The sequence below is a fragment of the Spinacia oleracea genome, chromosome 3 (genome assembly GCF_020520425.1).
Source record: "Spinacia oleracea cultivar Varoflay chromosome 3, BTI_SOV_V1, whole genome shotgun sequence".
In the NCBI taxonomy this organism is placed as follows: Eukaryota; Viridiplantae; Streptophyta; class Magnoliopsida; order Caryophyllales; family Amaranthaceae; genus Spinacia; species Spinacia oleracea.
Window position 1 is genome coordinate 136,811,936 of NC_079489.1, and position 6,000 is coordinate 136,817,935.

The window sequence follows — 6,000 nt, forward strand, 5'->3', positions numbered from 1 at the left end:
GTTTTTTCCTAATTCTTTGTGGATTAGATCTCTGCAATCCTATCTTTCCACAAACTCTTTTCTATAAATATAGCCCAAGTTCGACGTGAAATAACAACACACAATTGATATTATGAGTATTGACTCCAACCCCTAGCCTAAGCCTCACGCTGCGAAATTGTTCACGCGTTCTGTCGCAATCGATCCATAAAACGAACAGAACGTATCCTGTCCCATAATTTGAGATTCGTTAAATAAAAGGAGAAATAGCAAAGTCAAAGTGGTTAGTTTTCTGAGAACCGTGACGCACCTCTCAAGGGTGCGTCGTAATGTGTCCCTTTTCTATGATTTAATTGCTTTCCTCGCCCTTTTTATGAACTGTTAAACTAACTAAATCTGATTGTTCTACCACGCCTAACAAATATAATATTTTTGGGAAATTGGATTATCATGCTAGGTCCCTTAATGCTATCTAAATCAGATAATCGCGATCGATCTAGTATTATATGTTGCATATTGCTAAAATCAACTCAGATTAGTTTAATAGTTAACGCATGTCCCTTCAATTATTTATGCTGAGCTAGTAAGGATATCCTGCCTCTGGAGTTATCGACGAGCGAGTACTCCTCTCGGTAGTTACAGTCCCCCGAACCCTCAATCTCTACCTTGCGGGGTGTATGTTGAGAGATCCCCACACCAGGGATCACAAGGGAACCTACGGCCGTCGTGGTCAAACATAATTGCACTCCCTTTATGTCACGATAACCGGTTTTTGTCAGTTTTTCTCATTATCGTTAAAAACTGAATGGCGACTCCTATATTACTAGTCAATTGGGTGTAAACTTACAGGAAATCCAATTACACTTGATTGAATAAAAAGAATCGTCACACCCACGAGGGATGAGGTCACGCATTAGCCTCGTGCTTTTTCGACCCCCTCACAGTGGCGACTCCACTGGGGATAGTGAAGGAAATACTCGTGCTTGTAGGTAATCAAAATAGCCGAAGGGTGAAACGATCCTACCCCGCGTTTATTTCCCCATCAAGTTGGGACGACCTGAAAATCAACATATTAATGTGAACGGGCAGAACCGCATAATGAATCTTGGCTCCCTCAGGGAGTTTGGACTAAGGATACCCATCGCCAATCGGGGGGTGCATACGCTTCGAATGTTGTCCACTCGGCACTTTCGCTAGTAGTACACCCGTCCCAAACCCAATCGCTCGCCCACTAGGTCCCTCTCGCCTGCATGCCCCCTTGGCTTGCACTTGCGGGTTGGCCTCTTGGGCGAAATTCGTCTGTTGAAGACACTACCTCGACCGGGGCATGTGTTGGATCAACGATAGAAGCGGTACCAAACCAGGCGCAAAAACTACCCATAGAAGCCTATCATAAACTACGTGACATATTATTATTGCTTCATGATGTGATGTTAGTAATGTGTAGCGAAATATGTGATCGTGTGACAAACAATGTTAGCAAACCAACGACCTAAAAAAAAATTGCCCAAACATTCATAAACCAATTTGCCAAAGAGCTATACCGAAATACGTGTTCCGCAAGCCCGAACGATCGCCACAAAAATAAGCGACGCTCGGGATGTCTTGTAACAAATCCCACAAACGCTGCACAACGCGCAAAGGACGTTATTAGGCAAGCACGCAAAATCGAAGTCGCATAAACAAAAGTAGACACAAACAGAAAACGAGAACCAGCCAGGGACGCATTTTCAACGCCCCTGGCTGGGCGCCGAAATTTCTCACGCCCTACCCTGGGCGCTGAAGTTGCTGCCTGGCCTTTTGGTCAGGCACAACAGCCTCGGTGCCCACGCGTGAAGAAAATACGTAGCAAAAAACAACTTTTCGAAAAAAATTGCTGCGAGGGCGTATGAAAAGGCACTCGATTCTAAAAGCGACTAAAAAAATAAAAAATAAATAACTCTTTGTGTCGTTGTTAGGCCTCCTACGACGACAATGCTCGGCACCAAAACCGAGCATGCTAATTAAACGACCTTGAATGTCACATGGGTAAAGTATTCAAAAAATAATGTTCAAATGGAGTCTTCAAGGGGAAATAATGTTCGAATAAAAAAAAATAATCCGAGTCTAGACTAGGTTATGCCGAAGTACAATCTAAATCCTAAGTCTTAGTTGTCTTATCCATAGAATCGGTCCTAATACTTGGTGTCGTTCTGCAAGTTAAAAGGTTAAACCATATTGAGTCTCCCTTCCTAACATTTAAATCAATAAGCACCCATATGTAATTGTCATCCCTTGCTAAGAATCCACGGCCTCAATACGCTCTCTCACCAATAAAAAGAATATATTATAGTATTTGCAAAATGGAAACAGTCACATTCTGAAAATCATTCCTCATGGTCGCACAACCCCCAAAGTGAACCTAAGGTGTCAATACCATTAGCAAAAAAAATTAATGGCCTCAAGGCTCAAGATCACATTGGGTCACGACTATCATAGTCCTCTCGAGCCACTCGCTCCTTGAAGTACCCCTAAATACGGACTAAAAAGATTTTCCATGAATACAACATGACGAACCATGAAAATACCCAAATCGGCATGCCATAAAGCTACCATGGGGGTAAAGCAATACACACTAAGAGGGAAGCCGCACTAATGATTCTAGTCTTGAAAAAATGAAAATTCGATCTCCCCAACTAACTACCTTGCCAACATTAAGCAAAATGGCGCATGACAAATGAACACCCAAGGGTTAAAATCTAAAGTGTCAACCAACGAAAGTTATGGTCCAATTAGCCTAAGTCTTAGAGTCGCTGGGTCAAGTATTATAGGCTTACGCCACGTCATTATTTTGAGTCTAGGCCACCTCCTTATATTCATACCCGAGTTATAATCAGAAAGATTAATGAAAGTTTGAGTCTAAATCACAAATTCCAATTAAATCCCGTAAAACCGGAATCTGAAAAGAAACAAAAAATTATTTTCGATGTAATTCTTTCGTTAAATTTCAATAAAGTAAAAACAACATTTTGAATCTACGCTATTTGCACATTTTAAGAAACGACTAAATATGCTTGCAAAGTAAGACAATTTAAAAGTCCACCCTAGGCCTACTAAAGTTAAAAGTCCACCCTAGGCCCGCTAAAATTAAAGGTCCACTATAGGCCTACCAAACGAGGCTCACTCAGTCTCGCCTCGTGACTCAAAGATCACAACCATCTACCTTTTAGCCCAAATAAATTTTTTTGAAGGATTTATGTTGGGGAAAATCCCAAGCAAAGAAAGAAAAAAAAGAAAGAGAAAAGGGAGAGCGAAAAGAGCGAGCCATGGAATACTTATCCCGTACCTCCCAAAGTGCAACATTTACCCAAGTAAACGAAGGAAAAGAATCGAGTCAACCAATCCAAATCATAAGATTCTACGATATCTACCCTTTCCAATCCTTATGCTCTTAGACGCCTTCGCTCTGGGGTCCCTGTTCAGCTCATTTAACCCATCCATGTTCTCATTGCCATAACCCAAGAAACCATTACCTCGACTCTTGTTCTTGAACTTGTTGTCAACCGCAAACCACGCACGGCCATTGACACGTGCGTCATACCCGTTATTTCCAAAGCCCAAACCCATTCTTACGCCACCATTAGCATAATGACCATATAACTTGTGTGGATACATCCTATACCCTTGAGCTGTCCCCATGCTATTCATTGGCCTTGGTTGATGTAATCCTCGTGCTCGACTAATACCTATACAACTTATCCTATCTCATTCAACCTGTCTTTCAAACCGTCTTGAGTCACGAATAAAAAAAAAGAAGACAAATGAAAAGTACAAAAAAGTAATAAATAATAAAAAAGGAACTTTGCAAAGCGCCTCTAAAGTTAGTCTAAAAGAAAAAAAAGCATTTAGCGCACCAAAAAAGATCCGCCCAGAAATCATTTTCAGCGCCTACAGCTGGGCGCCGAAATCTTTAACGCCCCAGCCTGGGCGCTGGATCTCTCTGCCTGCCAAATTTTGTCCAGAAGTGCTCGTCATTTTATTCGCACATGCACGGAAAAATAACGAACACCTGGAGGGGTACAACACGTATTTAGATATACGTACCACCAAAAAAAATACATGTACTAAAAAAAATATAAAACAAATTTTTGGCTTACGGCAAGGCAGCAGATTAAAATATTAATAAACTTCACTTATTCTACCGTTTCAAATAATATGTTTCCACCTCAGAACGTACTTGTTTAAAATCGGCATTCTAATAAACCATTTTCTAGGCTAAGAACTACGCAAGACCTGATTCCAAATTAAATCTATTTAAGGCGGATACGTAGGCAATCCATGATTCGGTCCAACCAATTTGCAAAAATATTAAAGCCTATAGAAAAACAAGAATAAAGAATAGAAGTCCCTTATTGAAATTTAATTACTTGCAACCCAAGTCGAAAGAAAAGTCAAAGGAAGAATCCAAGTCACCAAGATGCCAAAACAAGCACACATCGAAAAATAATAAGGGCACATACCCTTGCCAGGAGGAGCACTCACACTCCTAGGCACTTAGCCAAGACTCAAAAAGATCGCTTTGCCTCAATTGAATGGGGGCTAGCGCAAGCGTCCATGACCTCTAAAATACTCGACTTGACCCTCCCTAAAGCGAACCAACTCACTTAAAGACCTTCTTTCACCACAAGACATAGTCGTTCGCTTAAAGACCTTCTTTCACCCCTAGACACAGTCATAGTCGTCGACAAGTAGTAAAGGCAGTAAGCTTGCAATAAAGAGGATTGTTCTACGGCATCACCCCATCGTTCCTTCGAACTCAGGGCACCCGTTCATGGTAATTCAAATGCTTGCTAATCCCTTTTGGAAAAAATAAGACATTGTCAATAGGACTTGGCACTTAACCGAGGCTCACCCTACTCAGACATGTGACACGGGCATCTAAAGTCGAAATCTGAAACATCATTAACGGGAAGACATAACAGCAACTGGGGGCTAAAAAATTGAAATGAAAGAGCTAGGGAAAGAACTAAGTATACCTTGACCTTATGTGCAGACATACACCAAGTAAATCTAAGTCAATTTGAAAATGATTTATATTCCCGCAATTCTGGAAAAGATGGCCCTAAAAGCCTAAAAGCATATGCCAAACGGGCACAAGTATATCTTGACGCCTGCACCCTGGCTTCCAGCAAATCCTTAGACAGGATTCCAAAAAAACGTAACAGTATTTTGATTCACTCATGTAATCTTGTACAAACCCTTCTATAAGTCAACTCACTTAGGACACCTCGGACTGTACACAGTAGGATTCGGATTTTAAATAACTTCCAAATAATTTTCAAAGACTTCTTCGAACATAATAAAGAGTCGTTGGTTTGATCTAAGTATGCGTTTATCCCAATGTTGCAAGAGAGTCAAAGGATTTCCAAATATAATTATGTGTAAAGAAAGGCACCTAGCTTTTGGACAAGGCACACTTCAACATGTGACTACCTTGACCATGGCAATGTCGCACAATACGACATTTACAAGAGAAGCAGCAAAATCACTACTCGAACATACCTCGCACTAAACGAGTTTGGTTCAAACTATTCATGATCCATGAATGCATAAAAACGTATGCCAAGCATTATAGCACCAAGCCAATCCCGTAGCTACAATTGGGGGCTTGAGAAAAATATTCTAAAAATGCTCGAGATGATAATTTTATCGCAAATTGTCGATGCTAATGCTATACGCACGTCATAGGGGCACAATCCTAAGCTTTAATCATGTAAACCGGACCTTAGAGTGGCTACAACCCCTCCCAAATTCTAAGCACTACTTAGAGTATATAAAGTCACCCCACTAACAAGGGTAACTGAAAATCGCGAGTCACCAAAACTCCGATCAAACTACTGCACCTAACGCTCGCCCTATAGGCGCCCGTTACACAGTCTACGTCGTTCCAAAGCAAAAGCAAAAGAAAAATCAAGGATAAGAATTGTCAAAATATACCCAGAGATAATTTTTAACGCCCAGAGCTGGGCGCCAATATCTTTA